Below are 17,610 nucleotides of genomic sequence, written 5' to 3'. Positions count from 1 at the left end.
GAAGAGAAATACCACATGTTCTCACTCTGTGTGTAATCTAAAACAATGAAACTCATAGAAACAGAGAGTGGAATGGTAGTTAACAGAAGCTGGGGGCTGGTGGGAATGGGGAAATATTGGTCAAAGAACACACTGTTTCAGTTAGGAGGAATAAATGTTTGATATGATGGATATGTTAATTAGCTTGATTCAATCATTCCACATGGTATCATAGCATCACTTTGTAGCTCATAAATATACACAGTTATAGATCATCAACATTCAATCAAATAAAATAAAGTAAAAAATTTAGGGTTTGCTTCAGGAGGTTGACAAGGGTCTTGAAGGAACACTCACAATCCCTCCCAGTCAGATTAAAGAGGGTAGAAAGTAGCATACAGCTCCCAAATTGTCACGGCTAGCAGCAAAGTGGAAAAACAGGATCCAGATTTTCAGGATCCCTGTGTTTTTTGTTCATGCCTGCCCCACAGTTCTTTCCCTCTTGGGGAAATACCTATTTTTTAAGGTCCACTCCTTTGTCACCCTCCTCATTCCTCGTCTCCTCACCCTTTAAAGGGTTACTTTTGATCTCAACCTTTAGAAAAAGGTAGAGCATGCTGGCTTCTTGAGCTTAGAACAAAAGGTTAGCATCTAGGGAGACTGATTCAGAGTTCACATGTACCAACAACATACGCTGACTTGGATATTTTGGGTTTCAGTTTAAGGAGATGTCTTGCAAACTTTACACAAACACCCATTCTAGGTTATTTCTATCAAGTGAACTTGAGTCAGGCAGGGGAGGGCAGTGCTGATACACCAGGAGGAAAATAGCATGCATGGGGCAAGGCAGACTCTATTGGAAGTAAACAGGATATGGGTGACCCAGGAAAAATCCCCAAAACAGCATGTTTAGGCACATCTCTCACTAAGCTTTGAACTTGCAAAGACAAAAGCTGGGTTGCCCGTTAAGAAGAAGAAAAAAAAAAGGAATACTCTTGTTTTCTTCTCTATACTTGTTTCTAAAGGAAATATATTGATTGAAAAATCTCAAAATCCTTCCTGTGTGATAATTTTTCTTCTTTCTTCTATTTCATATTTTCTATTTGTTTATAGTTTAACATGTTGCATTCTGCATACAAATTTGATCTAAAATCCTGATTTTATATTTTTGATTTGAAAAACTATTTAATCTTAGTTGAATTCACAAAGATTTTTAAAATAAAACAAAGTAGTGAATGAAGAAGAAGAAAAATTTCTTTTGGCTTTCACTTAGAACATGTGGTTTCTTTATCAAAGGATGACAGGTTCTCCAGCCACACCCAGGAAGTCTCTTAAAAATATTGATAAAGCTGTCACTGCAGACATATTCTTGAGTAAAAGAAAATAAACATATTACTAATGTTCAAGACTTATATTTTGTGGAAAAAATTGTTTTCTCTAAGTATGCGGTGAAGCAAAATGTTAGAAAATGTGTATACGTTAATGCATGGATATAAACTTTAAAAAATCACCATAACACTTTAGCTTCTGATTTTATTCAACTTCACTAAATGAACTTCTGTGAGATATTTCAATTCCCACAAGTAGATTAATTGGGTGGAGAAGTTTATAGACCCCAATTTAGTGAAATGAAAAAGTTATTAAAATATATATAATTATTCAAAAAAAGTATTTTGAAGCATCTACTATGACTAGATTATAAAGCATGTACAGATTAAGAGTAAATTCATCTCTAAATTCACCTACAGCTGAATTCAAATTCAAGGCTAAGTTTGAAGAAAAGATTTGAATTCAGTGGAAAAGCTGATTAGAAGCAGGTTATTAACTATTATTTTCTTATTTTAAGACAAAAAGAGTACGTGAATCCAGCTTGCATAGTTCATATTTTCCAATTGATTTGTAGGTCTATTTATACTCTTCTTCTTCTTCTTTTTATTTATTTATTTATTTTGAGACAGGGTCTTGCTTATTGCCCAGGCCAGTGTGCAGTAGTGCAGTCACAGCTCACTGCAACCTTCTGGGCTCAAGAGATTCTCCGGCTTCAGTCTCTTGAGTAGCTGGAACTACAGGCGTGCACCACCATGCCCAGCTAATTTTTTAAAAAAATTTTTAGTAGAGATGAGGTCTCACTATATTGGTCACACTGGTGTCAAACTCCTGGATTCAAGTTATCCTTCTGCCTCAGCCTCCCAAAGTGCTGGTATTGCAGGTGTAAGCCATCATCATGCCTTGCTGCCTACCTAGAATCTTAAATTTATTCAATTAAATATTTTCCCTAACTTTTTTTTTTTTTTTTTGAGATGGAATTTCGCTCTTGTTGCCCAGGCTGGAGTGCAATGGCACGATCTCCACTCACCGCAACCTCCACCTCCCGGGTTCAAGCAATTCTCCTGCCTCAGCCTCCCGAGTAGCTGAGATTACAGGCATGCACCACTACGCCCGGCTAATTTTGTATTTTTAGTAGAGACGGGGTTTCTCCATGTTGGGGCTGGTCTCGGACTCCTGACCTCAGGTGATCCGCCCTCCTCAGCCTCCCAAAGTGCTGGGATTACAGGTGTGAGCCACCGCGCAGGGCCTATTTTCCCTAACTTCTTGACTCAGATGCTGTGTTAGTCTGGGTCCTTCAGAGAAACAGAACCAATAGCACATGTGTGTATGTGTGTGTGTATTTATTCTAACTAACTAGAAATTTATTTATATGTAATTTGTATTTATTTATTTGGTTTATATGACTGTAGAGGCTGATAAATCCAAAATTTGCAGGGCAGGCCATCCATCTGGAAACTCAGGGAAGGGTTATTATAGTACAAGTCCAAAGACAGTGTTGAGGCAGTTGCTTCTTTCTTGTGGGAGTCCAGTTTGTTTTCCCTTAAAGCCTTCAACTTAGATGATACCCACTACATTATGAAGCGTAATCGGCTTTGCTCAAAATCTACTGGTTTAAATGTTAATCTCATTAAAAAAAAACTTCACAGCAACATCTATACTGGTATTTGACCCAATATCCAAGTACTGTGGCCTAGCCAAGTTAACCGTCGGAGTTGGCAATTATAAAACTACTCCTTTAGTCTCTGAAGTTAGATAATCAAGTTAGATTCTATGAAGAAATAATATATCAACACTATAAAGGGAATGGAGAAATTTTCCATGGGTTCTGCGGCAGATAATATTAGTTGGCTACTTAACAGAGTTGCTAGATTTAGCAAATAAAAATACAAGATGCGCCGGGCGAGGTGGCTCATGCCTGAAATCCCAGCACTGTGGGAGGCCAAGGCGGGCGGATCACCTGAGGTCGGGAGTTCGCGACCAGCCTGACCAACATGGAGAAACCCCGTCTCTACTAAAAATACAAAATTAGCTGGGTGTGGTGGCGCATGCCTGTGATCCCAGCTACTCAGGAGGCTGAGGCAGGAGAATCACTTGAACTCCGGAGGTGGAGGTTGTGGTGAGCCGAGATTGTGCCATTGCACTCCAGCCTGGGCAAAAGAGTGAAACTCTGTCTCAAAAAAGCAAAAACAGAAACAAAAGCAAACAAGATGCTTCACTAAATTTGAATTTCAGGTAAGCAATAAATGTTTTGGTATAACTATGTCTCACATATTGTATGGGGCTTACTTACATTAAAAATTTTACCTGTTTATGTGAAATTCAAATTTAGCAGCATGTCCTATATCTGGCAAACTTACCCCTTTGTGTTGAGTACCAAATTATTTTTGGAGATGAGTGCATCTTGCCCAATCCAAATTAGTGTCCCAGCCCCCAGTTAGGATGGTGGTTGGACACATAGTTGTGGCCAATGAAATATAATTAGAAGTCAAATGATTGACTTCCATTTTCGCTCTTTGATCTTTGCACTTTCTTAGTTCTTTATGTCCAAAAGCAAATATGGTATGTGGAGGAGGTAAAGCCATTTTGTGACCTGGAAGATGAGGGGCACATATTAAAAATGGCAGAATAAAAGAGACAGAGCCTGGCTTCATGATGAGATCTTGAATTGATTCACCAGCCCTGGATTGCCTGCTTTAGAATTTCCTGTTATGTGAAACATAAACCTTTATTTGCTTAGGTCATTGTAGTTATGTTTCTTTTACATGAAACTGCACAGAAAACTAAAAATTGTACATTTCCGTGAGTCTTTTGCAATCAAATTCAGAAAAAAACCTTAGTTTACTTCTGGAAGAGAAAGCTTCTTTTCCAATCTTCTAGTGAATGAAAACCACATTTTCTACTTTCTCATTCCTGAGGGAATTGGGGTATAGAATTGTCTCTATAGCCAGCCTGAGGAAATGATAGTTTTTTTTTCCCTTCTGTATTTTGTGTACTTGTGCACATAAATATATGCTGCAGCAAGAGTTAATTTTGTCAACTACCAAAATAAGAGAATGGTTTGCATTTTATAATAACCTTTGAAGCAAAAAGGGGTTCCCTTTGGATATTCCCTAAACAATGTCTTTACATTCTGTTTCAAATTGTGTTGCTCTTTATCAGAACAAGTTAATAATTTAAGAAACAAGAAAATAATCAGCTACTTTTCCAAGAGATACAGTGTAAAAGTGGACACGGTCTAATTCAGTGGGATTTTGTAGTCCATGAGGATGTCCTTGGAATATAAGGGGAAAAAAGGCATTTTTAATTAGTTCTAGTAAATCAAGTAGTAGCTGCAAGTAAATTAAGTACTCAAGTAATACAAGTAAATGTGGAAAAAAAATACAGGACTTTTTGTATCTGAAAAAATAATGCAGCTCTCTCATGTGAGCCGGTGCAGTTTAGATTTATCAGGCACAAAATAAATTTAGTATACTTTCAAAGGTACATTAAGAATCATAATATCTTTTGAAGTCTTTACTGTTCACACATCCCTGGCCCTTCTGTTCACTTCAAAGGAATTTGTGAATTGCAAGAGCTTTTGTGTAATAAAGGATTATATCTGGTCCATTGAGAACACTGTACAGGTAGAGGACATAGTGCTTGATTTTTATATTACTGAATAAAGAAAACTGGAAATTACTTATGTCTTTTGGTTATAACCAAGCCATTCAACCTTTCTGAACCCTAATTTATCAGCACAAAAAATAACAATGATTATAAACATCCATTCCTAAGGAGTGTTGAAATGAATAACGTGAGAGAATTAATACTTTGAGAAAACAGATCTTCTATCATTTGTTTCATGATTGCTTTTCAGGATACAAAAACATTTCTTTAGTGAATAAACCCATATTTGACAATAGTAAGTATATGAGTTCCATCAGTGAAAGGAAATGTATGAAAAGAAGAATGTTTTAAAAGTAATTTTTTTAGATAGTGTATACTGTCCATTATTTTACTTATAAATTACCCATTATTATGTACAGCTTATAAAATTTTAGAAAACTCAAACTCAAAGGATATGAAAAGAATTCACGTGCTGGTAAAATATTTTATACTTTAATATTAGGTTAATATTTTAGGTTATCATTGTATTTATTAATATTAGGTCAATATTAGGCATGTGTTAATATTAGGTTAACATTTTAGGTTATCATTGTATTTATGACACATTTTTAAACCATATGGAAGATAATTTTCTTTTACTTTAACACAATATGTTAATACTATACATTACTGATGTTATTTTAAATAATACCTGGTCATGTATAAATTGCTTTTATACAAAAAAGATATTCTTATTTTTAGAGTTTAATTGATCAATAGCTGAGATACAGCTGTACTATATGCATAACTAGAATATATATATATGTATATATTTTTTTAAATGGAGTCTCGCTCTGTTGCCCAGGCTGGAGTGCAGTGGTGCTATCTTAGCTACTGCAACCTCCACCTCCCAGGTTCAAGCGATTCTCCTGCCTCAGCCTCCCGAGTAGCTGGGACTACAGGCGTGCGCCACCATACCTGGCTAATTTTTTGCATTTTTAGTAGAGACGTGGTTTCACCATGTTAGCCAGGATGGTCTTGATCTCCTGATCTCGTGATCTGCCCACCTCGGCCTCCAAAAGTGCTGTGATTACAGGCGTGAGCCACTGCTCCCGGCCAACTAGATTATATTTTTATACTATTTATATTATAAATATATTTTAGTATATAGTAAAAAATGAATTTTTAGTATATTTGCTAAATGTATATTTAGTATAAATGAAATAAATTTAGTACATTTAATTTATTTAGTACTAAATGTATTTCATTTATACTAAAAAATTTGGTATAAATTAAATAAATATATATTTATATATGTTATATATAAATATATAGATATTTTATATCTATAGTATACAATTTTAGTGTAAATTAAATAAATTTAGTATACTATTTATACTAAAAGTATTTTTATACTATTTTGTAGTATGAAAATATAATGATATAAAGCAGAGCTTGATGTTCCCCATACTCTTTTTTTTTTTTTTTTTTTTGAGACGGAGTTTCGTTCTGTCGCCAGGCTGGAGGGCAGTGGCGGGATCTTGACTCACTGTAACCTCTGCCTCCCGGGTTCAAGCCATTCTCCTGCTTCAGCCTCCCGAGTAGCTGGGACTACAGGCACACAGCACCATGCCCAGCTAATTTTTGTATTTTTATTAGAGACGGGGTTTCCCCATGTTGGCCAGGATTGTCTCAATCTCTTGACCTTGTGATCTGCCTGCCTAAGCCTCCCAAAGTGCCAGGATTACAGCCATGAGTCACTGCGCCTGGCCAGTGTTCCCTATATTCTTTTAAAATTGTATGTATGTACTTACATACTCACTTACTTATGTATATATAAAAATAGAGAAAAATAACAAAATAAGAAGCTCCTAATAAGAAACTCCTAAAAGGAGGAGTGGGGAGACGGAAAAACCTCCCTGGCACTTCTGTCACGTCACATTTAGTCTAGTTTCTGATCCTCAGGGACATGCCTTAGGGTTACTGTGGTAATTGGCATCTGTGCCTTTACCAATCATCTGATCAGAGTAAGCAGTTCCAACTAGTGCATGAAGCAGTTTGCCAGCTACCGCCTATCACCAAGGCAAAGGGTTCATGTTGGAATTTTCTTTCTTTTTATGAGCGCCAGAATTTATTCTGATTTATGCTTGTTTGAACTGTGTACTCCTGTCTAAATGCTGTCTTAGACATTAATTTTAATCCAATTTTCCCTGTATCTAAATGTGAGGGCTGGCCAACAATGTAATTACTGCCTATAGTTATTCAAACTGAGAAATGATGTTTAGAAAAAGTATTAGTCCATTTTCACTTTTATACAGTGAAGTACACTGAATACCAAAGCATAGATGTATTTGAGAATAATTTGAAAGTTGAAACCCTGATTGGCATCTACCCAGAAAATTCAGCTAATCAGAAAATTACAATTCCTAAGCATTCCACAAATTGGAATTTTTATGATAAAAAAAATCAGTATAATTATACTCAGCATAATTTAATTTTATTTACAAATAGAGCATTATCTTTCCATGCTTTTAAGTAATCATGATAGACATGCAACTAAAAACCGGTCTGGACTCCCTCAGTTACTATCAGAAGTTCATGCCACCCAGCATCCGTGTCACACCACCCTCAACGTGATCTAGTCTCCCACCCCCGACCTCCCATAATCTTTCCACTGTGCTCACCACTGTGCCTTTCCACAAAAGGAAAATCTCCATTATACTTATTTGTATTTTCTTTCCCTGCCTTATGGGACATCAGATTCCCACCATTTCCTTTCTAATCCACTGGTTGCCCCTTCATGATTTTTTTTACTGGCCCTCTTGCTTTTCCCAGCTTCTAAATACTGGAGTGTTTTTTACTTTGCTAACTATACTTTACTTTCTAGGTGAGCTCATCCAATCTCATAGCTTTAAATAATCTCCTTCTCTGACTTTTCCTTTGACTCCTACACTTTCACATATGTTTGTTTATTCCTTATTTCTATTTTGGCATCTAATTGGCATCTTGAAATTAATGTGTGAAATGGGACTATTGAATTTCACCTTCTTACCTCAAAATTTGCCCTTGCCTTTCTCTTCCTCACTTCAGTATACAGTATTTATATACATCCGTGCTCTTAGGCAAAAAAGCTAGATACCGTCTTTAACTTCTTTCTCTCAGAGTCCAATCCAATAGTCCTTTGGCCCTACCTTAAACTATGTTCTGAATTGAACTACTGTTTACATCTTCCACAATTACCAACTCATCCCAGCCACTGCTATTTCTGGCCTGGTCTGCTGCAAAAGCTACCTAACTGGTCATCCTACTTCTGTATTTGCTCACCTACAATCTATTTTTTTTGTTTTGTTTTGTTTTGTTTTTGAGACAGAGTCTTGCTGTGTCACCCAGTCTGGAGTGCAGTGGCACGATCACGGATCACTGCAACCTCTGCCTCCCAGGTTCAAGCAATTCTGCCTCAGCCTCTCAAGTAGCTGGAATTTCAGGCATGTGCCACTACACCCAGCTAATTTTTGTATTTTTAGTAGAGATGGGGTTTCACCATGTTGGCCAGGGTGGTCTTGAACTCCTGACCTCAGGTGATCCGCCCACCTTGGCCTCCCAAAGTGCTGGGATTACAGGCAAGAGCCACTGTACCCAGACAATCTATTTTTTATATAGCATATTTCAATCCTTTAAAAATGTAAATTTAGTTTTTTAATCTCCTTGTCAATGTTTTCCAAAGACTTTTCATCATATTCAGGGTAAAAGCCAAATAATTTTCAGTTAGCTACAAGACCCTACATGGACAAGCCTTTGCCTAATGTCCTACTATTTACCCTGACCCAGTTGACTTCAGCTCACAATGCATTTTGTGCCGCCTTAAGCAGGTCAAGATTTGCCTGCATCTGAATCTGTACACTACTTTTCCCACTGCCTAGGCACTCTTTACCAAAGCCTCTTTGCATCTATCTCATTCACATCATTCAGATTACTTCTCAAATAGACAAATAAAGACCTTATTGAGAGGTCTTTTATTTACAGTGTTTTGTTCCCTTCCTATCTTGCTGAAATTATATGATTTTTAAAGATACATATCACTACTTGAAATTTTGTGATTTATTTATTAAATAAGAATGGGACCTAATTTATCTTGTTCACAGCTTATATAGACACCCCCGGTCCATAATTAACAATTAGTATTTGTTGAATGAATAAATGAATCTATTAACACTGTGGTTTTATTATTTTTAATGTATGAAATTGGTAAGAATCTCTTCTCAAAATATGTTATATCACAGACATTTTAAAATTGCTTATTCAATGTGCATATTTTTAAATTTTTTTTCTAAAATGTAGTGAGAATTTTTTCTTGAGTTTTGTTGTTAAAAAGAGAGACTTGGGCCTCATCTTGGCCTTCTTACTTTGGTGAGGTTTATTTACTTTTCTAAAAATTTGTGATCTCAACGATCAGTTCAGAAGCAAAGATAATACCTCTTACTTTGTTTTGTTGTTTTTTTTTTGAGACGGAGTCTCATATTGTCGCAGGGGCTGGTGTGCAGTGGCACAATCTCGGCTCACTGCAACCTCTGCCTCCCGGGTTCAAGCAATTATCCTGCCTCAGCCTCCCGAGTAGCTAGGATTACAGGCACCAGCCACCACGGCCAGCCCAGCTAATTTTTTTGTATTTTTAATAGAGATGGGGTTTCACTATGTTGGCCAGGCTGGCCTTGAACTCCTGACCTCGTGATCCTCCCGCCTCGGCCTCCCAAAGTGCTGGCATTACAGGCATGAGCCACAGCGCCTGGCCCTTACTGTTGAAGTAAAATATATAGAGGGGATAAAGGTGCTTCTCACAGAAGCCGGCACATGTTAAGTCCTCTATGCATGTCAGTTATTCCTACCATTGCCCCATGCTATCAATAAATAACCTTTACACACATTGCATTTTTAAAAAAACAAGGAATAGATCTGGGCATGTGATAAAATACAATGAATCAGGAGTCTGGAGAACTACCCAGTAGGCCAGGCTCTGCCACTTACTAGCTCTACTAAGAGGTTAAAACCATAGTAGCCTCTCTGATCCTTAGAATCTTCATAGATAAAATAGGGAGAATGAGGTGGATAGGGAGGGTGGAAAATAACTGTATCATTTTAAAATTTCCTAGGTCCACCACATTCTATAAGTTCTGTGATTCTATGTGTATGGAAAGCTGTTTTCCAGTTTCAAAGAAATTGGGGTTTTTTTTTGGCAGACTTCATGTATTTCAAAATGAACATTTCTCAAAGCAGTTTGTATTTCCTTATCATTTGTGAGACAGCTGAGATGAGAGTGTGGGATTGGAGCCACTGGGGAAAGAAACTGATGTGTTTTTTTTTTTTTTTTTTTAGACAGAGTCTTGCTCTGTCACCCAGGCTGGAGTGCAGTGGCTCAATCTCGGCTCACTGCAACCTCTGCCTCCCAGGTTCAAGCAATTCTCCTGCCTCAGCCTCCGGAGTAGCTGGGATTACAGTCGCCTGCCACCACGCCCGGCTAATTTTTGTATTTTTAGTAGTGACGTGGTTTCACCACATTGGCCAGGCTGGTCTCAAACTCCTCATCTTGTGATCCACCTGTCTCGGCCTCCCAAAGTGCTGGGATTACAGGTGTGAGCCACCACACCTGGCTGAAACTGATGTTTTGAGTGAATTAGCTGCACATATTTCAGGCTTCAATCCTAATTTATCTAATAAATCAATTGTAAACAAGTATTGAAGGCAAGTGTGATCTATCGGCCTCATGGGGATTAATTTGGGAAAAGATGGCCAAATGTGATCCCAGTATATGAAACTAATCATTTTGGTAATTGGTTATGTGTTAACATCAGTAAAATTCATGATAGTCTTGTTTACATGATGTTAACTAAGCCTGTCAGGGTATTTTCCACAATTGAATTCATTCTGAGATTCTCTTAAAACTAATTGTGGCACACAGAATAGTGCTTCCTCCCTTCAAAAGGTGTTCATGTCCTAATTCAAGACATCTGTGAATATATTACCTTGCAAGACAAAAGGAACATTGCAGATGTTACTACAGTAAGGATTCTAAAATAGGAGGATTTTCTGGGTGGACCTGATGCAATCACAGTGTCCTTATAAAAGGGAGGTGGGAGGTGAAACAGGACAGAAGATGCTTTACATATGGAGGAAGGGGTCACAAGCAAAATAATGTAGGTGTCCTCTGGAAGGTGGAAACGACAAGGAAACAGATTCTCTCCAAGAGCTGCCAGAAGGAACACAGACCTATGGACCTATTTTATACTTCTGACTTCTCAGAATGTAAAATAATAGATCTTTGTTTTTTTAAGCCACTAAATTTATGGTAATTCCTTATACCAGCTATAGGAAACTCATACATTTGCCTTGTAAAAATGACTATATGATAGAATTTTCATGAGAAAATATTTATATTAAGTTCATAATTGTTAGGTCCAGTTAAAAATTTTAATTAAAAATTTTCAAAAATGTTAATCATCTGAAGTTCTAACACATGGGACAAGTTACCTGTAGCTCTATTAACTATAGGAAAATCACCTAGAGTAACTTCTCATTGTGAATCATCTAATTAGGTAATGTTTTGTGTTGGGAAGAGCACATAACCTGAGATCTACTCTCTGAACATTTTTTTAAGTGTACAGTACAGTATTGTTAACTGTGAGCACAATGTTGTACAAATGGTCTGTAGAATTTATTCATCCTGTGTAACTGAAACTTTATACCCATTGAATTAGCAACTTCCCGTTTTACCCTCCTCCCAGCCTCTGGTAACCACCATTTTATCTTCTGTGTCTATGAGTCTGTTTACTTTCAATACCTCATGTAGATGGAATCCTGCAGTAGTTCTCCTTCTGTGATTGGCTTATTGCACTTAGTAAAAAGGCATCAAGGTTTATCCATGTTGTCACATTTGGCAGGATTTCCTTCTTCTTTTATAGCAGGATAACTCATTTACTCTTTTGAGAGGTGATTTCTATTGGATAGAGAGTCCAGATATCATGTATGAAATTACTGAAATAGCTGACCTACACATAGGATTCCTCTCTGTGATGGTTTTAACATATGACCATAAATTCAAAAGGCAGAACCTAATAGTTCTGCTGAGTATGGGTTGGACTAACTAACTTGCTTCTCACGAAGAGAATAAGACAGAAATGATGGTATATGGTGTTCAGAGCTACAGTCATAACATATATTATCTACCCTTTTTATAATCTCACTCTGGGAGAAATTAGCTTCCATGTCTTGAGGACAATTAAGCAGCCCTATGGAAAGGTTCATATGGTGAGGAGCTGAGGTCTTCTGCCAATAGCCTTATGAGTGACCCATCTTGGAAATAGATCCTTCAGCCTCATTGGAGCCTTGAGATAAAGACTTGGGCCATTATTTCACTGTAACCTTGTAAGAGACCCTGAGCCAGAACCACTCAGAAATAGGCATGCCTCTTTTTTTTTTTTTTTGAGATGGAGTTTCACTCTTGTTGCCTAGACTGGAGTGCAATGGCACGATCTCGGCTCACCACAACCTCTGCCTCCCAGGTTCAAGCAATGCTCCTGCCTTAGCCTCCCGAGTAGCTGGGATTACAGGCATGCACCACCATGCCCAGCTACTTTTGTATTTTCAGTAGAGATGGGGTTTCTCCATGTTGGTCAGGCTGTTCTCGAACTCCTGATCTCAGGTGATCCACCCGCCTTGGCCTCCCAAAGTGCTGGGATTACAGGCATGAGCCACAGTGCCCAGCCAGGCATGCCTCATTTTATTGTGCTTTGCTTTGTTGGGCTTTGCAGATCTTGTGTTTTATGTAAGTTAAAAGGTTCGTGGCAATTCTGTTTCAAGCAAATTGATCAGTGCCATTTTTCCAATAGCATGTGCTTATTTCAGATCTCTGACACATTTTGGTAATGTTCCTAATATCTCAAACATTTTCATCATTATTATATATGTTATGGTGATCTGTTTTCAGTGATCTTTGATGTTACTATTGTAATTGTTTTGGGGTGCCACACACCATGGTCATATAAGATAGCAAACTTAATCAGTAGGTGTTGTGTGTGTTCTGATTGCTCCACCAACCAGCCATTCCCCCATGTCTTCCTCTCCTCTCTATCCCTGAGATACAACAATATTGAAATTAGGCCAATTAATAACACTACAATGGCCTCCCAGTGTTCAAGTGAAAGGAAGAGTTGCATGTCTTTCACCTTAAATCAGAAGCTAGAAATGATTAAGCTAATGATTGAGAAAGTGTGTTGAAAGCCAAGATAGGCCAAAAGCGATGTCTTTTACTCCAAACAGCCGAGTTGTGAATCCAAAGGAAAAGTTCTTGAAGGAAATGAAAAGTGATACTCCAGTGAACACACAAATGGTAAGAAAGTGAAATAGCCTTATTGTACATTTGGAGGAAGTTTTAGTGGTCTACATAGAAGATTAAACCAGCGTGGCATTCCCTTAAGCCAAAACCTATTCTGGAACAAGGCCTTAACTCTATTTAATTCTGTAAAGGCTAAGAGAGGTGAGGGAGCCATGGAAGAAAAATTAGAAGCTACCAGGTGTTGGTTAATGTGGTTTAAGGAAAGAAGTCATAACATAAAAGGGCAAGGTGTTGATGTAAAAGTTGGAGCGAGTGTTGATGTAAAAGTTGGAGCAAGTGTTGATGTAAAAGTTGGAGCAAGGTTTCCATATCTAAGATAATTGATGAAGGTGGCTACACTAAACAACAGATATTCAATGTAGCCCAAACAGCCTTCTGTTGGAAAAAGATGTCATTTAGGCCTTCCGTAGCTAGAGAGAAGACAACTCCTGGCTTTAAAGCTTCAAAGGACAGGCTGACTCTCTTGCTGGGGGCTAACATAGCTTGAAACTTTAAGTTGAAGCCATTCTGAAAATCATTTGCCATTCTGAAAATCCTAGGGCCCATAGGATTTATGCTAAATCTACTCTGCTTGTGCTCTAGAAATTGAAGAACAGAGCCTGGACGACAGCACATCTGTTTACAGCATAGTATAAAGAATATTTTAAGCTTATTATTGATATCTACTGCTCACAAAAAAAATTCCCTTTAAAATGTTACTGCTTATTGACAATAGACCTTGTCATATAGGAGCTGTGATGGAGTTGTACAAAAAGATTGTTTTTATGCCTGCTAACACAACATCCATTCTGCAGCCCATGAATCAAGGAATAATTTCAATTTTCAGGTCTTATTTAAGCAACATATTTTGTAAGGCTATAGCTACATAGATAGTAATTCTTCTGATGGATCTGGGCAAAGTACATTGAAAACCTTCTGGAAAGAATTCACTATTCTAGATGCCATTAAGAACATTCTTGATTCAAGGGGGGAGATCCAAATAGCAATATTAACAGGAGTTTGGAAGAAGTTGATTCCAATTCTCAAGGATGATTTGGAGGGGCTCATGACCTCAAGGAGGAAGTCATAGCAAATGTGGTGGAAATAGCAAGAGAACTAGAATTAGAAGTGGAGTTTGAAGATGTGACTGAGTTGCTGAAATCTCATGATAAAAAAATGAACAGATAGCTGGGCACTGTGGCTGACACCTGTAATCCCAGCACTTCAGGAGGCCGAGGCAGGTGGATCACTTGAGGTCAGGAGTTTGAGACCAGCCTGGCCAACATAGCGAAACCCCATCTCTACTAAAAATACAAAAATTAGGTTGGGCGTGGTGTTGCATGCCTGTAATCCCAGCTACTCAGGAGGCTGAGGCAGAAGAATTGCTTGAACCCAGGAGGCGGAGGTTGCAGTGAGCCGAGATCACGCCACTGCACTCCAGTCTGTGCGACAGAGCAAGACTGTCTAAAAGAAAGACAGAAAAAAAAAAAAAAAAAGGACAGATAAGGAGTTACTTCTTCTGCATAAGCAAATAAAGCAGGTTTTCTTCAGATAGAATCTACTCCTGGTGACAGTGCTGTGAACATTGTTGAAATGACAATGACAACAAAGGATTTAGAATATTAACAAAACTGAGTTAACAAAGCACTTGCAGGGTTTGAGAGGATTGATTCCAATTTTGAAAGAAGTTCCATTGTGAATAAAATGCTATCAAAAAGTATCACATGCTATAGAGAAATCTTTCATGAAAGGAAGTATCAATTGACGGCACAAACTTCATTGTTGCCTTATTTTCAGAATTGGCTGCAGCCACCCCAGCCTTCAGCAACCACCACCCTGATCAGTCAGCAGCCACCAACATCAAAGCAGGCTCCTCCACCAGCAAAAAGATTATCACTTGCCTAAGGATTTAAATGATTGTTAGCATTTTTATGCAATAAAGTATTTATAAATTAAGGTAGTATATTTTTTAGGCATAATACTACTGCACACTTAGACTACAGTATGGTGTAAATGTAACATTTATATACACTGGGTAACAAAAAAAATGTGTGTCTTGCTTTATTGTGATATTTGCTTTATTGTGGTGGTCTGGAACTGAACTCTCAATATCTCAGAGGTATGTCTCTATGACACTTCTGGATTTCTGACCTGGAGAAAATGGGTGAAGTAATAGGAGTTTATTGTTTTAAGCTGTTAGGATTTGGCATAATTTGTTACGCACTAACAGAAAATGAAGACACCCTTTCATGATATCTTTCCTAAACTACATAATGTTGTAATACTATGTAAATAAAGAAGCTGCCATAATGTTATTGAGAACATCTACTTTTTTATTCTTTAGCAATAGGGAGAATCAAAATGATCTAGACTGGATTATGCTTACTATTTAAAGAACTGGAAAAGTGAGAAATTCACATACTTTGAAAATTCCTTTACAGAGACAAATTAAATTATTCACAGGAAAGTGACTAATAGGGGATGAAAGGCTTAATAACAAAGCCTTTTCTTCTGCCCTTTTATTCCCAGATTGTCCTACTAATTAATATCATTTAGCTTTCACAGTTCACAATCAGGTCATATAATTAGAGAAGGATTAAACTCTTCTGTCTTGGAGAGATGGTTAATTTAAACTGTTTAGAAACCATTTAAAGAAACCCACTGAAAGACTTTGAGGAATGGCATCTAGAAATCATGTAGAAAAACCGTAAATGGTACCAAAAGCTAGAATAATAACTCTACACAAGTACCAGTGCCAAAATGTCTCAAAATTAAAGTATGACAGAAAATATATATATATTTTTTTCTTTGAGATGTAGTCTTGCTCTGTTGCCCAGGCTGAAGTGCAGTGGTGCATCTCGGCTCACTGCAACCTCCACCTCCCAAGTTCAAATGATTCTCCTGCCTTAGCCTCCTGAGTAGCTAGGATTACAGGCATGTGCCACCACGCCTGGCTAATTTTTGTATTTTTAGTAAAGACGGGGTTTCATCATGTTGGTCTGGCTGGTCTTGAACTGACCTCGTGATCCACCCACCTCGGCCTCCCAAAGTGCTGGGATTACGGTCGTGAGCCACCACACCCAATCAGAAAATATTTTTTTTCATGAGTTTATCTGAGTCTATAATGCTTCCTTTCATAGGTGCCAATGTGTGAATATTTTATCATTTATTGACATGACATCATTATTTCATGTAGTGTAATTACAATTAACCTGGCTGAATTATTTGATTTTAGCTTAGATTGTCTCATTTTTTTTGTGTTAATTTTTGAGACTCTAGAGGTATACCATGTTAAGTGAATCCTTCAACACTTCCCTCTCGGCAAGTTAGAGTGACCTGAAATTTGTACTTTGAAAGAAACATTCCCAGCATAGAAAAAGCAGGAGAAACAAAGAAATCAATGGAGACACTTTGAATGCCAGGTCACACAGAATCCCTGCATCCCTTTATTAGGAAACCCTAGACTGCAGCTCTTTCCTCCAATTCATTCATATTGTAGCTAGGGCCTTGGGTCAAAGCTTATTAACCTTTTCCCCTTATTCAAAACCACCTGATGTTCCATCTTCTCTCTCAGTGTATTCCAAGAATAGAAGAAACTAAACCTAATTTTGTAAACAGATTGACTGCTACTTATCAGTCTTTTTTTATATTTAACTTCGTTTAATTAAAGAAAAAAATGGCTACAGTAAATGTCCATTATTTTTCCCTGGAAATAAAATGAAAAGAAACACAAGCATACTAATCTTTGCTGGAATTTATACAATGATCATATTCAACCGAAGAGCTAAATGCATATTCTCTTTACGGGAAATGGGTCCTGATCCAGACCCCAAGAGAGGGTCCTTGGATATTGCGCAAGAAAGAATTTGAGGTGAATCCATAGAGTAAAGTGAAAGCAAGTTTATTAGGAAAGTAAAGGAAAAAAGAATGGCTACTCCCTAGGCAGAGCAGCCCCAAGGATTGCTGGTTGGCTGTTTTTGTGGTTATTTCTTGTTAATATACTAAACAAGGGGTAGATTACTCATGAGTTTTCCCGGAAAGGCGTGGGCAATTCCCAGAACTAAGAGTTCCCCCCCTTTTCAGACCATATTAGGTAACTTCCCGACGTGGCCGCGGGATTTGTAAACTGTCATGGCGCTGGTGGGAGTGTCTTTTAGCATGAAAATGCATTATATTTAGTGTATAATGAGCAGTGAGGATGACCAGCGATCACTCTCATCACCATCTTGGTTTTGGTGGGTCTTGGGTCCCTTCTTTACAGCATCCTTTCATCAGCAAGGTCTTTTTGACCTGTACCTTGTGCCAACCTCCTATTTCATCCTGTGACTAAGAATAACAAACCTCCTAGGGAT

At 37.7% G+C, this 17,610-nt stretch overlaps 1 pseudogene; it reads left to right on the top strand.

Annotated features, from left to right (window-relative positions):
- The first annotated feature begins 13,062 nt into the window (after nucleotides 1-13,062).
- Nucleotides 13,063-15,163, top strand: LOC129041555 (tigger transposable element-derived protein 1-like; annotated as a pseudogene).
- Nucleotides 15,164-17,610: the final 2,447 nt, after the last annotated feature.

The sequence above is a fragment of the Pongo pygmaeus genome, chromosome 6 (genome assembly GCF_028885625.2).
Source record: "Pongo pygmaeus isolate AG05252 chromosome 6, NHGRI_mPonPyg2-v2.0_pri, whole genome shotgun sequence".
Classification (NCBI taxonomy): Eukaryota; Metazoa; Chordata; class Mammalia; order Primates; family Hominidae; genus Pongo; species Pongo pygmaeus.
This window is presented reverse-complemented; position numbering and strand designations above follow the sequence as displayed.